Here is a 24157-nt window from a genome sequence, read left to right as displayed (position 1 = left end):
TCCACCAGATATCCTCATACAAGCTGCCTGATTCTCATAACAACCCCGATAGCCATGGAGGGCTGGGGTTTGCATCACCAGACACCAAGTTTCCTGGAGAGCAATGCAGAAGAAAGGGTGAAGGCTGGTAAGTTGTTGGAACTCAGCAAGGTGGTGGAAAAAACCGCAGCAATTCCATTGGAGTATATATGATCGTGAGGCTGGGAAGGCACTGAACATTAAATGAGGTGAGTTATGCCTCAGGGTCACCTGCTGCCACCGACGAGTTGATATCCATTGTGTCTGAGGGTCCGGCGAGATCCAGGTCCTCAGCAGACACAAAGATTATAGGTAGTGGTGGGGTGGATGCCACCCCAAGTTCCTTGCTCTTAGGGGTCTTCTTCTTGGACTTTTCTCGCTGCTCCTTTGGTGTCTCTGGCTGGGAGGGCTTCACTGATTCAGTCTCCTGGACTGAGAAGGATCGTGAAGCCCTACCACCAGCTGCTTTGGGGTACTTCAGCCACTGGTGGACGTCAACTTGACCACTAGTGGAAACTTGGGAAGGGAGGGACCCCCCAGGGATCCCTTCCGAGTGAGAGGAGCCGAAGAAGTTGGGCGCTTATCCGGCTTAGAACTGGGGATGGACATCCCTTATGGTTGGGGGGAGGGGGGGGGGGATTGCTCCCAAAGTAGGTGGTGCAGGAGCAACAGGGAGGGAATTGCCTCCTACCATCAAGGGGGCAGGTGTAGTCTTCCGGCTCTGACAGGTGACTGGGGTAGGTGGAGCAGATGGGGCTATAACAGTTGTAGCAGTGGTGTAAGAGGTGGTCATACAAACAGGATGGAGGCGTTCAAACTTCTGCTTAGCTTCAGTGTAAGTCAGTCGGTCCAGGGTCTTATATTCCATGATTTTCCTCCCTTTCTGTAAAATCCTGCAATCCGGGGAGCAAGGTGAATGATGCTCTCTGCAGTTGACACAGATGGGAGGTGGGGCACAAGAAGTATTGGGATGTGATGGGCATCCACAATCTTAACATGTGAGGCTGGAAGTACAGAAGTAAGACATATGGCCGAACTTCCAGCACTTAAAGCACCGCATCGGGGGAGGGATATAGGGCTTGACATCACAGCGGCAGACCATCACCTCGACCTTCTCAGGCAATGTATCACCCTCAAAAGACAAGATGAAGGCAACCAGAGCATTCCTCGGACCCCGATGAACGCGCTGGACAAAATGAACACCTCACCGCTCTACATTGGCACGCAGCTCGTTATCAGACTGCAAAAGAAGGTCCCTGTGGAATATAATATGCTGGACCATATTTAAGGTCTTATGGGGTGTGATGGTAACAGAAACATCACCCAACTTGTCACAAGCGAGTAATGCCCATGACTGGGCAGAGGATGCTGTTTTTATCAAAACTGACCTAGAGCACATTTTGTACAAGCCCTCCACCTCCCCAAACTTGTCCTCTAAATGCTCCACAAAGAACTGAGGCTTCATCGTCATTAAAGACTCCCCATCAGCTCTCGCACGTACTAGGTAGCGGGGCGAATAAGCTTCGCTGCCATCATTAGCTTTTCGTTCCTCCCATGGTGTGGCCAGGGAGGGGAACAATTTGGGGTCATACTTCAGACCACTGAATTGAGCCCTGGAACGCTTAGAGACTGCTGGTGGTTGGCCAGCAGCAAGAGATGATGTACCATGCTTCATTGCGTGTCAACCACCCTGATGCCATCCACTCTTACCAAGGGCCCTTCCCACGGGCACCACACAGCCTCAGCAAGGGCCACCTGGCAGGATGGCCATTGCCGGGAGTCCCAATGCCGCAGGGTGACACGCATCTACTCCTTGGCATACGTGGGGATTTAAGGGTGCAGGCATCAGCAGAGCAATCACTGTGTTGTCAGTGGGCTACAACCAACAGGGTACATGGTGGCCCCACCACAACGGACTGGCTACCATGCTCGATATCAGGTGAAAAGAAGTCCATGACATTGTTGGCGCAGAAAGCAACATCCAGGAATGTATCCTCGCCAGAGAGATGAAGAATGAGCGGGACTGCACAACAAGAAAGTGGGTTAAAGATCTGAATGCATGATGGACACAATGCACAATTTACGGCACCCTTCCCCAGTTGGCTCGCTCTCTGGAAAAATTTTGAAATATGGAGGTCAAAACCTACAGGGGACCATCACATAAAGGCAGAAACATGTGAGACACCTTTCAGTCGCCTCTTACAACAGGCAAGAATACATCGGGCCTATTCTTTCCCCCAGAGCCGCATGGGGAGCAAACCAAATTATTAGCAGTCGAACAGCCCCACAAAAACTGCCCTTGGCTGGAGCAAGAAGGCCCCGAGACTCAAGGAGCCAAGACAGCCACTGGCTCACCATGTGTTCGAGCAACTTACAGAGAACATTGGTAAGACTAATTGGGCAATAGCTGTCCATCACTAAGGGGTGCATACCTGGATTCAATGCCGGGCCGATTATGCTCCTCTCTCACCACTGAGAGAAAGCTCACCCTTACTAGAGATATGGCTAAAGATGGTAAGGAGATGGCAGTGGCAATCCACTGATAGATTTTGAGCATTTGGTCTAATCACCATAACCTGCAAAGGAGGTATATGTGGTGCAATTGTTGAAATGTACGATTCCCAGCATTCTTGCTGCCGTTGTTTTATTAAGTGGTGGACCACGGTACACAGCCGTTTAAAGACAATGAGATGCTCAAGCGATGACCACTGCTTATGTCACTGGAAAGCATGCCTACGATACCGAATAGCTTCGGCGATTTCAGAGGTCCACCAGGGTACTACAGTCTGACAAGAGGATCCCAAAGCATAAGAGATCACTAAGTCAGCTGCCGATATAATGGCTGCTGCTGCTGCTGTATTCTGGACAGCTTCATCAATGCCTCCATGTAGCAGTGAGCTCAGAATGACAACAGAGGTGAAAGCATTGTGGAGAGCTCATCTAGGTGGGTACCCGGGGTAGTGACACTGAGGAAGACTGGGAAGTGGTCGCTGCCACATAGATAAGTTTTGATGTCTTTACCATGGTCAGTGATCATGGTCCCACACCATAAGGAGTTATGGGCATCGATGTTGCCCAAGATTAGGAAATGTAGGGGGAGCTGAGAAACCAATGCAGACAATGCATTTTAATGCACTCCACCATCGGGAAGGAGAAACATTACAGAAGGTAAAATCCTGAAATGACATTACCTGAATAGTCACAGCCTAGAAAGTTGTGTCAAGAGGCCCAAGTTTGTTATATACCCAGTTCAGACGTATGTGCAAACTCCACCTGACACACTGTCATAACCAGTACAATTCTTAAAATATCCCCGGTGACCACAAAGGGCGATTCAGAAAGCAGGCAAGGAGCGCAAGTCATGTCATAGCTCAGCAAGGTGATGGAAAAAAACCACTACAATTCCATGGGAGAATTGTTCTGTCATTATACTGTGATGGCATGAAGGGACCAAGGAAGCAGGTTATGTCATAGGGTCACCTGCTGCCACTTGTTGAAAGAGTACGGTATCAAGACATGCAGGTTCTGAGATATGTAATGTGGTGCGAATGGGAGCCTCGAGGGCCACTGGGTTGGTTGGTTTTGGGGTTTGCTGGGGGCTAAACATCGAGGCCATCAGTCCCCTGTTCCAAACAGACATACTTGTAAAAGGCCTATACATTAAAAGCGTAACCTCTGCACCCAGAGGGAGGGAACACCAAGGACACTTAAAAGGAGAAGAGCAAACAGTTGACTAGAATAAAACAGACTACAGTGGTTGATGGATCAGGTAGAAGATCAACCACTCAACTGAAAACAAAGAACCTCCAGCTCGAAAGTGTTGATAGAGGTACCAACACAACTTGTTACCATAAAAGACACTATTTTGGTATCCACGTCACAATTAAAAGTCGCTGGAGTGGGTGTAGCCTAAGAAATCTTGTGAGAGCGCCCACACTAGAGTGAGTGATAAAACCCAGCTGCACGGATAAAATGTAAAACTGAGTCAGCTATAGAGACATCATCACCTAGAATTATAGGAAGTGCAGCTGGTAAACTAAAGGACTGCCGAAGGGGGCTAAAATGGGGCAGTCCATCAGAAGATGGACCACTGTCAGCCCTGCATCACAGCGACACTTGGTCGGGTTCTCATAGCGAAGGAGATAGCTGTGGGTCAACTGCTTATGTCCAATTCGGAGATGGCAGAGAACAACTGAGTCCCGATGTGTGCTCCTCAAGGATGAGTTCCATACGGCCGTGGACGACTTTACCAGGCAGAGTTTATTTGGCGTGTTCAAGACAGATCATTCAGAGCTCCAGACATCGCGGACCTTGCGATGTAGGGCTGACCGGAGGTCTCTTTCCATGAGACCAAGCTCCAGGGGTGGCGAATTGATGGCCTGCTTGGCCAACCGATCAACACGTTCATTTCCTGGAATGCCGATGGAGGGCCACCAGGATCCCTGCTGCAGCCACAGAAGCTGAACATGTGGGATCCATAGGCATGGGGGTCACTAGAATTTCCTTTGTCTTTGAATACTTCTTTTCGTCTTTGTTTTCTTTAAGTGGTTTGGATGACTGTGAGGACTTCCTTGAATTAGTTCCAGGTACTGAAGAAAATCATGACGCCCTATGACAAGCAGCCTATGGCTCCTTCAGCCACTGGCTGGTATCCGGTTTCTTTAGTTTTATTTTGCTTTAGGGCACAAAAACAACTGGGGTTCAGACATACCCAAGTCAAAACTATAGAACACAAAAACAGAGGAGTTAAAAAACGACTATATTTCAGTCCCAATTGACAGAAGAGAAGACAGTAAAAAACAGGGATGTGGCAAAAGGGCTACAAAAGACAGCGTACAGAAACGGAGGTTCAAGACTAAAAATTAAATGGCCTTTGCCCTATTGCTTTGGCAGATGAAAAGTAAAACGTGTTGACAGCCTGTGTGTCATTTGCTAAAACGGCCGATAATTCAGATGGCAAACCCAAGTGGGAATGTAAGCGGTTAGAAAAGGGGCATTCTGTCAGGAAGTGGTGGACAGTTAAAACTTGGGTGCAATGTGTACAAAGTGGTGGGGTAGCCCTACTTTTCAAATGACAATGGCTAAAAAGGCAGTACCCAGTACGCAACCTAGTTAAAATGACCTCTTCCCAGCTTGAGGACCAAAAGGAGGTCATCCAAGCCCCTGGAAGAGGCTTAATAAGCCAGAGCTTATGCCCGTGAAGGAAGGACCAGTGGCGATGCCAAAGGGACACCACCACCTGACAGACCCCAGAGATCATCGCGGGGAATATAGGAACGAGTAGGCTGAGGTATGAGGATTGCACCCTTGGCAGCAGCCTTGTTTCCTGGCAAACCGATATGACCAGGAGCCCACAAACATCACAGTGGCTCCACTAAGAGTGAGCAAGTGACAATTTTCCTGGACCCATTGCACTAAGGGATGGGCTGTGTACAGCACACGCAAGACTCTGAAGGGAGCTGATTCAGTCCGAGCAGAGGACACAATCGAAAAGGCTGTTTTGCCGAAGTACTCCGTGGTCTGATACAGGGTAAAGAGCTCGGCTGTAAATACTGAGCAATGTGGCAGAAGCCAATATTGAAAGACACGGGCGCCAATGATGAAGGCACACCCGACACCGTGGTCAGTCCAAGAGCCATCAGTGTACACAAAGGTACTATCGCAAAGTTCCATTCGCAGGTCGTGAAACTGAAGGCAATACAGCGAGGCTGGAGTAGTGTCCTCAGAAAGCGAATGAAGGCCAAGGTTAACACGGGCCACATCACAAAGCCAACGTGGTGAAGGGTTCACACCTACCGGAAAAGTGGCAGGTAGTGTGAAATTAAGCCACTGTAGCATGTGCCGAAAGCGGATTTCAGAGGGTAACAGAATAGAGGGATGCACCCCGTACTGGCGATCAATGTATTCATCCAAGAAGGATGCATAGGATGGTTATACTGTAGGATTTGGAAATGTGTATGGAGGAAGTGCTGTCACTCTTCACAAGCTGTTACAGTGCTATAATTGCTTGTGGTCTAGTGGTAAGCTTCATGCAACACAGAAATAAAGTCTCGCGTTCTAGCCCAATCCATTCCCTTTATTTTTAGATTGCATTACATTTGACTGCGTAAGTTAACAGTTTGATGGAACCCTACAGGTAATTCGGTTCACTTTCTAACTCACCTGTAAGAACAAAAACTTCCAGAAACCACTGCACAAAAACAGCTTGTGGCAGTGTCAACATCAGTTTACGGTTGAGAGTTTCCTTGCTCTATAGTGGCCTCTGGCTACTGGCCGCACACAACTCACTGCTGGACATCAGGCACCTTCCGACAAGCTGACCAACCACTGCGTGACACTGAGTGTACTTATCATCTGCCATTTTCTCATTTGAAGTTATAGTATTCATCTTGTAGTTACATACTGGAGTTTGTATGGTTAAAATTTACAAACATAAGTGATTTAGGATTAACACAAGCTCTAAACTTTTGCACTGAGTGTGGGGAGAGTACGTTTGTGCAAATACATCACAAAGGATTTTCTCGTTTCTTGAAAGATTGTTCTGGCATGAATGGTTTTTCACATTCAAGAAGACACTATACCTAACATATGTGATGAATTTGTGACCATTTAACAGTCATGTGACATTGGCATTCAATAGGCAAGGTTTGAGTTGTGTGACATTTGCATTCAACAGGCAAGGTCCGGAAGTTAGGAGTGGGAGTACTGCATGCTCCAATTCAAGGCCAACAAATATCAAAGAGATGAAGGTTACTACACTTTTGCTTGAATGTCATCAGTTCACTCGTCATGTATTCCTCTGCAATACTGTAACTAGCATTGAGCCATGATGCCTTTATATCAATCTCTTCAGAATGAGTTAATGGACAAGCCCCACCAAAGACATAATCGATCAAAGGGCTGTGAGAACATAATATTTTGCATTTGATGGCCCAAACAGGGTACTGCTTGCTATGAACTCCTCCCCACGAGTATGCCTATTGCAGCTGGTATTTGTTGCCAATAACTTTAAATACTTTGCGGTCATAGGTAAGAAAAAGGACTGACAAAACTACTGCACTACTGCTAAACGATAACACACTCCACTGATTTAACAAACAGAACTAGCAAGAAATTTGTTTCGAGAGTCACCCCCATGCACTTATTCTTCTTATGGTATGTCCTCAAATTTTAATCTTCCTTGCTGCTTAACAAAAAACAATCAAGAAAATTCCTTTCAGGATGAAAATGCACTTCCAAACTGGTTTGATGACGTCTTTAACTTGGCTCCTTTAGGTTTCCACAAACATGCAAGCTGAACTATCTCAGCACGGTCAGCCTGTTTTAGATAATGTGAGAGAATATATTGTTGGTGTTTACAGTTATGTTCAACAAAATAATGGAAAACATTATGAAAATCTGCACTGTACTAATGCCAATGAAATACACCACACCACAATAACCTTATGATGAAAGTCTATTTTCATAAAATATAAGGCATCTGTAACTACAACGTGCCTACATCAGCATGAATTGGTAAGATTTTACTCAGTTTGGACTTTGAAACTGTCTACGTGTACTTGGTGTCCTGGGTCACTCTGAAGTGCGACAAAGATGTAGAATTTCATAAACAAAATAAGTAAGATTCTCTTTCTGATTTTTGATCTGGCTGCCTGTATCTCTGTCACAAAATGGCTAAAAATGTAGCTTTCAGTGAAACTAAAGCCAAAGCAGCCTTCCTGTTACAGGTGACCATGACGCCACAGAGCTAGCAAAGCATTATGGTAGTTCCTTCTCCCTTATTGCTCCAGTTGTGGCTAGGACAGCTAAGATGTAATGTTAAAGACAAGATAGTTGCAATTTTCACTTGCAACGACTTTCCTGCACTCTTAACCACAAATTGCTAACCTTACTTCACACCTTGAGAGTTGGCATGAGCCCCCTCTCATATTTCTATCTTACTCTGAGTAATTCGATTTTCCTCTCTAATTGCATGCGATGAAAAGTTGCTATTCCTTCACACGCGGACTTCCCATGCAGCGTCTCTCGTCACCCGGGTGGTCCGGTGACAGGCGGGTGCTGCTGATCTTGAAAGGGTGTGAGGGAGTCGAGTGGATGCTTTCCAGACACCGATATTGTCATAAGAGCGGGGCCGACACGCCCAGAGGGGCCTGAAGAGCGGCTGGGCTAGAGATTCCGTTACTTCGCAGAAACTTTGTGAAAACACTTTCTGGCGGGCTACCAGCGAGGCGTGGGAATGACTTGTGTTCCCAGGCAGTCTTGGTGGGCAAATTCCGGCGTTTTCTGCAAAATCATAACTGTGATTGACTTGCCCAGGGAATAGCTTCGTGACGCAGCAAAATCGGCGCAGAAATTGGTGCCAAGTATTTCCATTGGCGGAATAGTACTGCGTCGGCAATAGAGGGGAATTTTCCGCCGGTTTTCGAGTTGCTGATTGGAATGTTTGACCATGACCACTGTCATGGGGGCGGGAATGTTCTGTGTTCGGCTTGTACAGGTGCTCTTCAGAGAGTTGGCTCTCGCCTTTTGGTCAGAGTAGGTTACAAGACTGAGCTCTCGGTGCTCTGGACAGCCTGCCTTCCGTTGGCTGTCTAATATACTTTCATTAAATTGTAACTGTTTGACGAAGTTGCTGAAGTTTCGACTTCAACGTAACTTTCCGAGTATTTAGCGTTCTGCGTACAAGCGGCCTATGTTGTCCATCTTGAGCAGTTTTGGTTAAAGTTGACTGTAGCGGAGTTACTGTGTGACTTTTCTTGTTAGAATCACTCACTGTATCGTCAGTGATTGTGTGGCGAGCCTTCTCCATCTCCCTCAGAGGCGTATTTGTGTTGCTTGGAAGTCTTTAGTCTGGAACAACCAGACCAGGAGAATTTGTTTCAGGCTATACTCACAACACTACCATCACCACGATGGGACGTCGAAGCAATCAGCCATCGCCTCTGGTATGCCAGATCGTGTCCTTGCAGTTAAGAAGACAGCATGGTAATGTACGTCCGCAACACCGGCAAATCAGGGAATTTTGCTAGGTGATAATCAGAGCTCAGCAGAGCGCGCCTGTTCATCTTTTCTAACTTTGTTCTGTCTTGGGTGTTCACTGTGAGTTATCACTAATGTAGCAGAAATTAATGCTGGTTTGGCTGGGTGTTTCTCTTAAGATTTGAGTAGCAAGGAATTGGCTCCACATACCACTTGGTCATAAATGTCACAATCTAGTTTATGGACAACTTCAACTTCACAGCATTTATTTGAGTATCCAATTTGATGTGTTGTAAATGTTTCATGTGTTTTATTTATTATTTTGAGTTTAGTCATAATAAATCAAATGGTTATTTTGGACAGAACTTCATTCTGTTAATCAGTAGAGCAACCCTTTCATTTCTCACTACGTTAATGAAACTTTCCTTTATCTAATTAATTTCTATCCAATTAAATTATTGCAGGAGCCAAACTCTTTTCTACTCCACTTGCAGGGTCGATTACAGTCAATTCGCATTTCTTCTTAATCCATGTGCAACAGCAAAAGTCGGAGTTAGAAAAGGGGAGGCTTAGAGCATCATTTCCATATGAAGATTCGAGAAGAATTTAGTGTTAAATACACTGCTAGCTCCGGCACCCCACAACCTTACGTGAAAATCACCCAGATTATTCAATGGAAATGGTACAAATATATCATGTGAATTTAGCAGGATAATTCTGTGCTATCCAACAAGTAACTTATCAGTCACATAGTTGTCAAACATATCCTATGTTGTTGCCAAGATTCAGTTGTGCTACTAGCAGTAAAAATACCAGCTGAAGTGTTCCTGGAATAGACTGGGAATTGACCACAGCCGGTGTCTCAAAGACTAAGCTAACGAGGGCCAGAATATCCATAGGAAATGCCAGTGAGTCTTATTCAAATTTCTGTAACTAGGCTTGGGGAATAGAGCATAGATGTAGTGGCAGACCTAGCTGGTGATTCATTGTTATCGCGTCGAGATCAGGTGTTCCGCCCGTGGCCTGTCTCTTCCCAAACTGATATTTCAGTGCTGTAACTTTAAACCTTCATGAGGTTTTCCCTGTCACAGTAACGAAATATGTATTGGGAAGACGTAGACCCCCTGGCAGATCACTCTTCCTCAACGAGACAGAGTATAGTTACTAATAACACTCAGATGCACTTACTGCAAACTAAACATCATAAATTAGTACCTGTAACAATTATTTGTGTTTCACTGTATTAAGCCTACTGAAAACTAAAAGTGTCATTCACTCGACGCAATTCATATTTTTGCATAATTTCTAGTGGTTATACTGTAAACGTTATGAGTAGGCAAGCAAATCTTTATTATAATTATAGACTCAGGATATGTTTCTTGATATCGCTGTCATTGGCACTATCTCCAACAGATAACCACGCTAATAAAGAGATCGCAATACAGAACCAATTGCAGAATGTGGAAATCTACAGAAAGACTTTGTAAGCTGCGAAAAACATAAAGTTCCAAATCGGGAAAGGCTACTATGCAGGAAATAGTATGCAATGACACAAAACGTGGACTCAAAAATCCATTGAAAATGAAACCTGTGAATGTATGCATCCCATGTCTGATTCCAGCTTCTTTTAACATGTAAAGAGAACCAGTTATCGGAATTCGGAGCAAGAAATGCAAAATGCTGACGTGATGTCTAAATAACTCATCTTCAAGCAAAACAGCCATTCAATCTGTAGACAGTGAAAGAACGACCTGTACCACGAGCACAATATATCTGGTGCTAATGTATTGTCAATGAAAGCGAAATGCGCCTATGCTGAAGAGCTTCTCAATGTGTAGTACACTTAAGACAGAGCTAACCTGAAACAACAACGGATTCTCCAAGATGAGTGTGGTGTGGAGATTCTATGCAGCTTCTGTGCAGTGTTATTAATTCTGCCCCTGATGTTTTCATATGAGCAATACCTCTGGTCTACCACAATATTCATACAAGAACTATCGAGTTATAATGGTACAGCGTAGATGGGCAGGTGGTTGTAGAATTTGCCGAGCCTATGTATGTACCACTGATTTATAACGCGAAACAACCACTATGTTGGATTATAGCCCAGACTTAATTTCTACCCGTGCATGAATTGCTCAACAGTATAGTGGGTGTTCACACCTCTGCACCCCACACACAACACAGGCCCATTATATTCCAATCAATCATAGCAAAATGATCTATAGTTGTACTTTTCTGTCAATGACAATTTCTTTCGCAGCAGACTGTCACCATGGTGCGGAGGAGAGAAACAAGTGTTACGGTCAACCACATAATCGTTCAACCCACTCCCTCCTCCCATTCGCCACACCCACTGTGGACATCTCAAAACTTGTGACAAAATATGGAAAGCAAAGAGTTTACAGTGGAAGACATTCAATGTCAGAGGTACCAGAATGATTTACACTTATAACTTTTGACTCTGTTGTTTCCAGACATGTCCCTTAGTACAAATTCATAAAATTAGTTTTCTCCAACATCCCTGAAAATTTGTACCATCATAGAATTACACTGTAGGTATAAATCTGCATTTATAGTCACAATTTATGTGACATCCGCAGTGGGTATGGTGGATGGTGGGAGGGAGTGGATGTGAATGATGGTGTGGTGGTCAGCAACACTTGGTTCTCACGTCCACAATGGGGTGACATATTGCTGCAAAAGAAATTATGTTATTGGCAGAAAGATGCAAGCACAGAGCATTCTGCTGTGATTAACTGGCATCTAATGGGTCTGTGTTATATGTGGGGTGCAGAGGTGTCGATGGTATTCACCCACTGCTGAACAATTCTTTCACAGGCAGAAATTAAATCTGGGCTACAATCCAGCTTAACGGTGGTTTGGCATTACAAATTTGTAGCATATGGACAGTAGTGTGTCCCAAGACATAAGGAAGATTTTTTTGCACAATAAAATATGCATACCCTTCATTTTTTTATCCGTTTGACCTTAATAAGAATCATAATAAATATTATTGTAATTAAATTTTGATAACACATGCTCGACTCTATGCCAAACATGAGACATGAAAATTTGTACCGATTCAGTCCGAAAGGATTTCAGAACTTAATGTTTATTTGGTAAATAAAACACAAATATGTCCAAATCATGTCTATACACTGTTTAACCCTTTCGCGGCTATGGGCGTACATGTATGCATGGTAGGTAGAAAGGCCAGATTGCTATGGATGCAGATGTACATCCAGCAGGTGAAAGTCCAGATGGCTAACAGCATTTATATATGTCCGAGCTTGGGAGCAGGTAAACGTACACAATATAACCGCTACTCACTGTTGTCTGGGTTTCTGACAAAAGTGTCATCATCTGGTTTTCTTTGTAATTTAGGAAAGTGCTTTAGTTTTTAACTCCTCTGGGCCCTTTCTGCTTACGAGTCTAACATTTGGCCAGTCCTCTTTTCGCTTCTGGTGAGACAACAGCATTCGCGTGTGTAGCCTTTGCCATGTTGGGATACAATTTATCGGACAAGGAAATCATGAATATTCTTATGAATAGTAGCAACGAAGATTGTAGTGATGCTTCGGAGCTTTCTTCCAATGAAGAGTTGGATGCATCTGGACGTATTGCTGAATCCTAGACATCATGAACAGAAGATTCTTCTTCTGAAGACAGAAAAGAAGATGAAGTAAATGAATCTACGTCAGGAAAAAGAAAGTTTAAGTGGACGGGGGCTCATCCAGTGACAAAACGACAGTGTTTTGTGAACACATTTAGGGGGTTAAAAGCAGACTCTGAAGAATCAGGAAGTCATTTAGATTTTTTTTTTTTACTTAATGTCCATGGAATTCGTTTCTGCTATCTGTACACAGATCAATAATAAATATAAATTTATTACTGAAAAAAGATGACAAGTACACAGGAGATTAGCGTGCTGGAAGCATATAGAGCCAGCAGAATTTTATTGCTTCCTATCTTGTTCTCTGCTTATGCCTAGAAGTCAAACATTAGAGGTGAATGAATACTGGCAGACAGATTATTTGCTTCAAACATCAATATTTTCTAACACAATGGCCAGGGGCCAGTACAAGTTGATCCTGCGTTTATTGCACTTCAGTGACAATTCCACCGCATCTCTAAGATATACTTCTAAAAATATGTCTCATTGTAGAGCACACAAAAAATAAATTCCTCAAGGCAGTAGTACCCTTTGAAAACCTAGTGATTGATGAAAGTCTGCTACTTTTCAAAGGAAGGCTCCAATTTAAGCAGTACATACCCAACAAAAATAGCCATTTTGGCATTAAAATTTTCGTCCTTTGTGATGTACAAACCAACTATATTTTGGATTATATTGTCTACATTGATGCCGCCACAGAAATAGAATCTAGAAATGCTGAATGGGGAAAATCAGACGATGATGATTTGAGTTTGTTATTGCCATACCTCAATGTAGGTCATACCATTTATTCTGACAATTGGTATTTGAGCCCCAATTATTCCTGTGGCTCCATGATAAATGTACAAACGCCTTTGGAACAGTATGCAAAAACAGGACACACCTACCACCATTGTCAGAGTTTGTGGCGACAAAGAAAAAAGAACATAAAATGGGCCAAAACAAATTGAAACCTACCTGTTTTGTCAGCTATAATAAGTCAATGGGTGCAGTTGATAAGACAGATGTGCTGTTATCTTCTTTACAATGCATCCAAAAGACAATGAAGTGGTACCAGAAAGTATTCTTTCATTTTACTGACTTGTATGTGCTTAATGCTAAAACTATTTCTGAAATACAAAAGCAACAGAAGATACCACTAGCGAAATACCACTTCGAAATAATTCGTTGGTTGCTTGATAAATTTCATAGTCCAACGTGTAAAAGTGCGATCCCACGAACAATCAAAGAAGAAAGCCCTTTCCGACTGCAGAATAAAGAGGGACATTATCCAGGGTTCTTCGTAGCAACAGAGAGAAAGGAGATTTCCTAGAGACGCTGGGTAGTATGTACTACTCATTCACAATGAAAAATGACACACATAAGATGCAAAAAATGTGATGTGGCTCTCTGCATGGCACCATGTTTCGAAAAATATTACACACTAAAGAAATATTAGTTCCAAGTAAAGAAATGTAAAAAATAAAAAAGTAAATAAAGTGGTTTCAGCGGCAGTCCAAAGCCTGCTTCAAAAATGAGGATGGGAAACCACTAAAATAAACCATATCAAACATGACAAGCGGAAAAAGAAAACAGTGAGCAAGAAGGAGGCAGACATTTACTATCCGATTTCTTACTGTGGAGAACTAACTTTAGGCTTTAATTACAAACGAAGCTATGGGCCTATCGCAAAATGAGTTATCCAGATATATTCTTTGTTTATCTCCGAGACAATTTGGTTTTAAATTTCTGTAATTATTTTTTAATTAAGATAGTAAGAAGAATTGTGTGAGATTTGGGCATTTCCGCTACACACTACTCACTTTAAAACTATATATCTTGAAACACATTCGTTCGACGTTAATGAAATTTTAATATGTTATAGACATACATATCAATGCTGCAAGCCTCAAGTTACAGGAATTACTGTTAAAAAAGCTCCTATCATTTTTCTAAACCAACTGTTTTTCGGTCCAAAATGAACAATGAACATATAACTGAAAGTGTTGGTTAGTCTCGAAGCTCTCTTTCGTGGTTATCAGAAACTATAACCACTGTGACCATACAGGGTATACTGTTTTTAGGAAGAACATAACTGAACAATGGTTCTGTGCACGCTGGAACGCTCAGGAAGCCTGCAGTGGCCGTAGCCTACAGCAAGCACAGGGCTGAGTCCACCGCCCCCATCGCTCGTGTGCCGACTATAACACCATATTCTAACTCACTCACATCTTGATAACCTGCCATTGTAGCAGCAGTAACCGATGTAACAAATGCTGCAGAGACACTTGTTTTGTATAGGCATTGCCGATCGTAGCACCATATTCTTCCTGTTGACGTATCTCTGTATTTGAATACGCAACAGATTTCTGGAAACAAAAAAATCACGATACACGATTTTTGAAAGGATTGGGTTTTCAGACTCAAATTTTGTGAAAACTGACAATTTTGAATAAAGATTATGTCTGAAATGGATATCAGAAGAAAAAAAATGGTATTTAGACCTATACAATAACCATTACATGATGGATGAAATTTGGAACTGCACATGATTATAGGGAATCAGATTTTAATTATTTAAATAAAATGTTACTATATGAACTAATTACATAGTTCTTATAAGCAAGTTGTAAACTATACATTGAATAATGAATTTCAGAAAAATATAGAAGGAATAAGAAATTTATATATGCATATTATAAAGTATAATATTACAACTGTATTATCTATGAAGTTGTAAGTGCACGAATATGATGAGTCAGATGGGGGCGAAAATTACACTTTAGGAATGATATGAGATTCAAATATACCTGAAGTTCAGAAGACTGCCTGGAAATTGTCAAATAACACGTCATATTGGGCGACATCTTGGAGTGAAAAGTAGTGGAGCTCCGACATATCAGGGTAGCATTCCTGATCAAAAATTATTATCTAGTTGGTGTACAGAGTGTTTAGTACTGGCATCCTAAACAATGTGTCTAGATCCATCATTAACAAACATAACGGTCTATCTTCAATCTGAAATGAAAGAAAAGTAACTTTCATTAAAGCAGACAACTGAAATTATACTATAGTTTTTCACTGTGGAACAGTACATATACATAATACATCTGGTTCACAATGCTTTAAATAAAAGCCATACATTGTAGATAGTTACTAAATGTATGAAATTCAGTGACATAAAATGGGCAGTCCAGGATGGTAAAGTGAATGAAATGCAATGAGTTGGAATGATAGCAGTGATGGACACTAAAAAATGCTGAACTTTAAAATGCATGTCTCTGTTAGAAACAACTTAAATATAGGATACCAAGGGTGCCAAGTACACAATCCTAGCATACATCACCATTTAAAGTTTGTTCAGGCATTTCATATTTTTATACATAGTGGAATAACAGTGCTGAATATGAATAAAAGGTTTTTACTTTATTGTGAAATAATTTTTTTGTAAATGTGAAAGTTAAATAATACAATGTAAAAATACAGAGGTCCTCCTCACAGGACACTGGAAATGGGTATGTCTGTGTTCACACAGAAGTTATGAAGAACCCTGCTGAAGAGAAACTGAGGCAAGGAATGGGAGTTGTCACACTCCAGGATATCAGGTTCACGGAAGCTGTGAGGTACATGAGCTGAAATTCTTCCTGTGCTACTCAGAAAAAGAGAAAACTAATAAAGATATGGAGTTGCTTTCACTTCTCATGACGGAAGAATATGTACTGTCCATATCAAAGGGAAATTTCACATTGTGACCTTCATGAATGCATATGCGCCAACAGAAGAATAATATGAAGATGTGGTATGTGGTTTCCATCAGTAACTACATTAAGCATGTCATAAAATGCCTAGATATAACTCCACATTAGACCTTGGTAACCATAATGCCCAACTGGGCAAGGAAGATCATTTAAGAAGTGTGTTTTGTTGGAAAATTTTGTACGATCAAACTAGTATAATATGAGGATCACCCAGTTTGCTGCTGCAAACTAGTTAAATGCTGTAAATGACTGTCTCCTGAGAATAATATCAGCAAAGGGACCTGAAAAAGTAATACCTATTGGTACTAAAGAGGTAAATATCTTGATACAGAAAAAATGTGCATGCTTTCTGAGGAGCTAATTATAATTCTTACAATTACCTACTAGAAGCAAAAAAATGAGGCAGAAGCTTGCTACGGCTTCCAAAGAACAACAGAAGAGTTCATAAATGTAATATAGTACAGCAGAGAGAGGTCTACTGTTCAAGTGTTTAAAAAAAAAAATGCTGCTTCAACAACAGCACATGGGCTGTCTACATCAGGGTCTGCGGCAGTCACTGCAGTGCTTATCTACTGCTCATAGGTTGGCAACGCATGTTTCGTGTGGCCAATGGAATGATTCTTTGAAATAACCAATGAGATGCGAGAATGGAGGCAATGAATAAAATGCCTAGATATAACTCCACATTAGACCTTGGTAACCATAATGCCCAACTGGGCAAGGAAGATCATTTAAGAAGTGTGTTTTGTTGGAAAATTTTGTACGATCAAACTAGTATAATATGAGGATCACCCAGTTTGCTGCTGCAAACTAGTTAAATGCTGTAAATGACTGTCTCCTGAGAATAATATCAGCAAAGGGACCTGAAAAAGTAATACCTATTGGTACTAAAGAGGTAAATATCTTGATACAGAAAAAATGTGCATGCTTTCTGAGGAGCTAATTATAATTCTTACAATTACCTACTAGAAGCAAAAAAATGAGGCAGAAGCTTGCTACGGCTTCCAAAGAACAACAGAAGAGTTCATAAATGTAATATAGTACAGCAGAGAGAGGTCTACTGTTCAAGTGTTTAAAAAAAAAAATGCTGCTTCAACAACAGCACATGGGCTGTCTACATCAGGGTCTGCGGCAGTCACTGCAGTGCTTATCTACTGCTCATAGGTTGGCAACGCATGTTTCGTGTGGCCAATGGAATGATTCTTTGAAATAACCAATGAGATGCGAGAATGGAGGCAATGAATTTCTAGTGCCAAAATTGAAACCATTGTCTTGTTTGCTGTTTTTCAGTGTATTAGCAAGTTTTTGGAGAAATATTTTGTGATTTGGGGCCTATGTCAATGAGTATTGTAAAGTGGACTGATTTAAGTGTTTTAGTTCTGCACAGCGATGATTTCCATTGGTGCACGTCTATTGGATTAATTGCAGAAACATGAAAATGTATCAAATGTGATGGTCAAATGACTCTTAAGGTTGGTTGGTTATTTGGGGGAAGAGACCAAACAGCGAGGTTATCGGTCTCATAGGATTAGGGAAGGATGGGGAAGGAAGTCAACCGTGCCCTTTCAAAGGAACCATCCCGGCATTTGCCTGGAGCGATTTAGGGAACTCACGGAAAACCTAAATCAGAATGGCCGGACGCGGGATTGAACCGTCGTCCTTCCGAATGCGAGTCCAGTGTGCTGACTCTTAAGGAGTCAAAGGTTTGTAAGGATGGAATCATCTGAAAGTGCATCAAATGCCACCACTTTGAGTAAGTGGACCAGTGTTGTTCAATTATGTCATGGGAGGAGGTAGGTGGATCGATGTTTATTACTAATAGTCACGTATTCGATATATTACTAAACAATGATTTACCTACCTTTCTCTATGATTTAATTAAAAAACACTGATCTGTGCTCATGCGAATCATTGTGTAGGAACAAACAGCAGATAAATATTTCATTGCTTTTTTGAATATATCATGGGCTGTGACGCTGTTGTTGGTTTTAGAGCAGTTTAAATACCAGTTGCTCAAACAAGGAGCAATTAAATTTATAATCCTCATTTACAAACATGCTTCACCATTTCTCCTAAATGTTTTATTTCCAAACATCATTTGGCTGCTGCTCTCTCATTGGCTGTGTAACACAAACAGCTGACACACTTTTTGCTCCCATGATACCTCACAGCAAGCACTGACAACATTCCTGTATGACGCATGTAAGTACACCACTGACCCTATTGCAGACTTTTACCCATCACATGAAATACTAGGGGAAACAACGAGAAAGAGAAATGGAGAGTGATTAATATAGCCAGGCAGTGAAACAGAAGAACGAAGCAAGACAAATGCTTACAATGCAATACTAGATCAAATAAAGCATTATACAATAAAAATAGGATCAAGGGAGCAAAGGTATATTGGTGGGGTAAAAAAAAAAAAAAAAAAAAAAAAAAAAACCATAAGGAGAAAAAGATGGAAGAGTACTACCAAAGGAATGAAAGAAAATTTTGTAAGAAAATTACAGAAGGAACTGAAGAATGTGAGTAAAAGTAAGTGCATGTAAGTGTGAAGAAGTAAATTTACTGGCATATAAACAATACCTCTTTCACAAATGGAGAGAGAGTAGTTTTTTAGGGCAATGCTACCAGTAGTGAGCAGCCACTCTGTTACACTGCAGATGGAAAGATAGAAGAGCCCATATTATAGCAAGTATGGAAGGTAGTGCACAATCTAAAAAATTAGAAAGCACCAAGAACTGTTGATAAACTGGCAGAACTGGTCTCCATAAGTGAATCCACAAACTATTAAGTTTACAGTAATCAGGGAAGGATGATCTGGAACAGTGGATCTTAGGTGTAATTATACAGTTACGTAAGGAGAGAGACAAGACTTGTTAAGATTATCAAGGGATTACTCTGCTGGGTATAACCTACAAAATTATCACTAGCATTATGAACAAAAAGCTAATACCTTATGCTGAGATTCTGGGGGAATCAGTGCAAATTTCAGCCTACCAGATCAGATAATTGAGCTATGGCAAATATGTGAAAAGGCATTGGCATATAATATTGAGCTTCATAATGTCTATGTAGACTTATAGCAGGCCTTTGATAGTCTTCACAGGGCAGAAATGATAAATTATTTGTTACTACTTGGTACACACTCTTAATACATTTCACTCATTCTAACAACATTTCCTGGTTCCAAGGCTTCAGTTTGAGTGGTGGTGGTGGTGGTTAGTGTTTAACGTCCCGTCGACAACGAGGTCATTAGAGACGGAGCGCAAGCTCGGTTTTAGGGAAGGATTGGGAAGGAAATCGGCCGTGCCCTTTCAAAGGAACCATCCCGGCATTTGCCTGAAACGATTTAGGGAAATCACGGAAAACCTAAATCAGGATGGCTGGAGACGGGATTGAACCGTCGTCCTCCCGAATACGAGTCCAGTGTGCTAACCACTGCGCCACCTCGCTCGGTTTCAGTTTGAGTGGATAGAGAACTAATTAATTGGTTTAGCATTATTGAAGGAACCAGACTTGTGGTTACCCTCTTTACAAAGCTTTTCAATCTGACTAAGTAGCCATTCAAAAGCTTCAAGTATCAGGTTACATACACACGAAGTCAACTCTTACATGCATATGCTCTGATGCAATAAGCAGTAGAATTTCATGACAGAATATGTGAACTGAAATAAGTCATAATTTGAGAACTTGCAATAGGCTAAATGAAATCAAGGCTAAGGGCACGAATCTCAGCAGCAAGGAAAACAACTATTTCGATAAACTATCAGCAGCAGAGCTTACTTTCCAAGGTGTGCAGAACTTTGGTTACCTGCATTTTCATATTAACAGAAAAAAATATGCTGTAAGACTAACATGGGATGCTCACCCACAATCATCTTGTAGACATCTGTTTAAGAAGTTCAGCATTCTGAATACTGCTTCACAGTATATTATCCATTCATGAAGTCCTTTGAAAATAATCCACTGCAGTTCAAAACAAACAATAATTTATGTAATTACAATATTACAGTTGCCTCTAGTAAAAAAAGGGGTGCATAATCCTGCAACTATAACTTTTGAATACTTCCCCTCTGATATGAAATGTCAGATAAACTGCATAGAAATTTAAAAAACTGAAATAGTTTCTCCTTGACAACTCTTATCCCACAGAAGAATTTCTGTTGTAAAGTGTAAAAGGTGGTGGGTGGAAATTACTGACTCATCAGTATATTTAGCAACAACACAAAAAACTTATAAAATGTTCAGCTTGTAGCCATATTTACTAATTAATGTGCAATATGACTGCAAAATAACTTGTTTCACACCATCTTAATTATCATGCAAATGATCTATGGAACATCAAACTAACATGGTATATTCCATGTCAACTGAAATAAAATATTTGAGACTAAGCAAAATAGATGCTTCAACACATGCACACTGTTTTACCTATCGTGGAGTAATACCCGCTGCACTCCATTTGATTTCAGCGTGTTTTTGCTTTATTGCTGAAAGTGAAAGTAGAGGTCGGCAGATACACTTTCGCAGCTTCTGGAACTCCAAGAACAACAATCTATCTTTAATTTTCTGTAGCAGCGTGTGTTTGAGTGTGTGCACGCGCATACAATATTTGCAAATTCATTCTTTAGATCTGTCCCAGAATCTTGAAAGATTTTTGGATCGATCAGTAAATATACGTAACATACAGGGTGTACATAAAGTCTGGGAACACTTTCAATTATTTATTGCACAAGAACCAAACTTTGTACAGATATCATACGTATATATAAATTATTAGTCTCCAAGTTATCAGACAGACAGCTAAAATTGCAAATATGTATGGTTACAATCAGGCCAGTTGTACCCTACAGATATGCAGAATGGACATTAATCCTTTAATTATGTTTTATCCCATGTAACACTGAAATACAAACAGTATGTGTTCTTTGGTAATAGTTATCAATGTAACTGCGCCCTATGTACTCTATTACATACTAGTAAGTTCACCACAAGATGTGTGGTGGTAAATATTCATGCCAATGAACCAGCACAAAATTTTAGCTATTTTTTTTTAAACAAATCTGCAGGAAATTAGCACCATCAACTTCAGACCATGTATATAAATCCACATTTGCAGCCATTTCAGTATCAACTTGTTTCAAAATTGTCATGAAATGCTTCAAGCACAAGCAAACAGTATATCCTACATGCTGAATCTGTACTAGATGTTTCATCAACTAGCCTACTTGCCACTGTGTTATACACACACTACCATTAGTTATTGCAGGAGTGTTGGAAAGTGTGGAAATAGTGGCTACATCATCTGCACCAGAGTCTCTTTCAAATTCCAAACCTTCTGTGTCATCTTCTGTAACCTCTTCCCAGCAGTTCATTACATGAACACCCACAACTTAATCTGCCACAGTTCTATATCACCTATATGAAGTCACTCGTGCAGGTCTAAAGAAGGTAAAGATGCGCACAAATGTCAATATGATCCCTTTATCTATAAAAATTCACCATAAATGAAAACATAATACGCCTATTACATTCAGATGTGTCAAACTACTCTAGTTACGTTGTGTATTTTCAGTAATCATCCTAGATCTGCACTTTCAGCAGAAATGATTCGTATTATCTCACCTGTGAACATTTTCGTGATCACTTGTGACACAATATTAACCGAAATGTTCATTCTTCATTAGAAGTAGCATTTCACAGCATATAATTATTAAAACTGTTTTCTAACTAGTAACTGAATTTCCGACAATTTATTTATTTATACATACAGTGAGGAAGAAATCTAGTTGCACATACACACAAACGAGTACCCTACTGATTTGACACTTCATAATGTGGGAATTGCTTCTGTGAATTGAGCTATATCATTTATATTAGAAGAATAAATCTACGGATGGCAAACGCTACCTGAATGCAAATCCAACTCTAAGGACAAGTGCCTCAAAGGTTATTTTGAATAACTAACTTTTAAGGTGCATCCACACCATGCCTATTTTGTGTTTAACTCTGCACATGTGCATAAATTTCGAGCAGCGTAACTAAGCACGCGCATTGTAATTCCCTGGATATGAAGGCCGTGCATAAATCACAGTCAATCTTCGCGCTAATTCGTTGAGTTACTAGCGATAGCAAACGACAGGCAGTTACAGCCCATGTTTGTTCGGTTATCTTTACTCACTTGTTCATGGCTATCTCAAATCTACCAACTTGCAAACATAAAAATGGTAACTAGATAAACTATTGAAAATATAACCAATACAATCCATTATTTGAAATAAATAAAGCAATAAACAGCATTTATGACCAGTGGTACACATATTTCGCAGTGTAAGGGTTAACGAGCGCTGACGAGCAGCAGTTCTGGGTGTTGGAAACGCAATGTTCTGACGACCTGTGTGGCAGACTGGCAGTTTAAGAAGACTCGCATTCCGGCGGGCGACTGGACGACTGTTTCAACACGCATCCGGCCATCCTGATTTAGGTTTTCCGTGATTTCCCTAAATCGCTCCAGGCAAATGTCGGGATGGTTTCTTTGGAAGGGCATGGCAGATTTCCTTCCCCATTTTTGACTAATCCGATTGGACCGATGACCTCGCTGTTTGGTCCCCTCCCCCAAATCAATCAACCAACCAACAGTTCAGAATAACAATTGTTTCATCTAGAACAAACGCTTAATTGGTCACCTCATACAAGGAGCTGCCATTGTAAGATTAATAAAAAGCAGAAGGATAGCCTGGCTTGGATATGCCCTTAATAGAGGCCAACTGGAGAAGACAGATAGGAATGCCACGAAAGCGTTGAAATATCAAACGATGTGGAAGAAGATACAAAATCTCTCAGAGCCTGAAAAATGGTGAATAACCGCACTGGAGAGGTGAGAATGGAGGAAACTTACTGAAATGGGTAAAGCTGGATTCACAGACGCAACAAAAGTATAGCCACAGGTAGTGGCATACAGTAGCTGCAACGATATTGCATGTGTGAACTCTCATTTCTCAATGGCGCAGCTTAAGAGACGCAACTCTTGTCATGCCACAAAACTTTCACCTTGGTTGTACTTTGTTAGTCCACATTCCTCCCACCACTGCTCCCTGTTAGCTGTAATTCGAAACACATGCACACTGTTTTACCTATCGTGGAGTAATACCCGCTGCACTCCATTTGATTTCAGCGTGTTTTCGCTTTATTGCTGAAAGTGAAAGTACAGGTCGGCAGATACACTTTCGCAGCTTCTGGAACTCCAAGAACAACAATCTATCTTTAATTTTCTGTAGCAGCGTGTGTTTGAGTGTGTGCACGCGCATACAATATTTGCAAATTCATTCTTTAGATCTGTCCCAGAATCTTGAAAGATTTTTGGATCGATCAGTAAATATACGTAACATACAGGGTGTACATAAAGTCCGGGAACACTTTCAATTATTTATTGCACAAGAACCAAACTTTGTACAGATATCATACGTATATCGTTTTGAAGAGAAACCCTGAAAGTTTTTTTTCTTTTTTTTTCATGTATACTGACACTGCGTAGTTTGGTAATTTGCCGACAGTCAGCGATAGTCGCAAACATGCCGAGTTCCGGTGCGGAGCAAGCTTTCTGTGTGTTCGACAAAAACAAGTGTGCTACAGCTGTTCAACGGATGTTTAGAACCAAGTACGGTAAGAAGCCACCAACAAGGAAGGCCATTTCCCACTGGCACAACAAATTCGTCACGACGGGTTGCTTGTTCCCGGCAAAGAG

At 41.3% G+C, this 24157-nt stretch overlaps 1 long non-coding RNA gene across 4 annotated transcripts in view; it reads right to left on the bottom strand.

Annotated features, from left to right (window-relative positions):
* LOC126248127 (uncharacterized) overlaps positions 1-22618 on the bottom strand; it is a 31587-nt gene extending 8969 nt beyond the window's left edge. The window contains exons 1-5 of one of the 4 annotated variants that reach the window (XR_007545422.1): positions 22039-22618; positions 20845-20946; positions 20282-20379; positions 15463-15670; positions 14514-15021 (exon numbers count right to left, since the gene is read on the bottom strand). This is a non-coding gene — a long non-coding RNA (uncharacterized LOC126248127). Of the gene's footprint in view, positions 1-14513; positions 15022-15462; positions 15671-20281; positions 20380-20844 lie in introns of those variants that run through there. The other 3 variants (XR_007545421.1, XR_007545420.1, XR_007545423.1) reach the window with 3 other exon arrangements.
* Between the last annotated feature and the right edge of the window lie 1539 nt (positions 22619-24157).

The sequence above is a fragment of the Schistocerca nitens genome, chromosome 3 (assembly GCF_023898315.1).
Source record: "Schistocerca nitens isolate TAMUIC-IGC-003100 chromosome 3, iqSchNite1.1, whole genome shotgun sequence".
Lineage (NCBI taxonomy): Eukaryota > Metazoa > Arthropoda > Insecta > Orthoptera > Acrididae > Schistocerca > Schistocerca nitens.
Note: the sequence above shows the minus strand (reverse complement) of the source record. Positions and strands in the feature narration are given on the sequence as shown.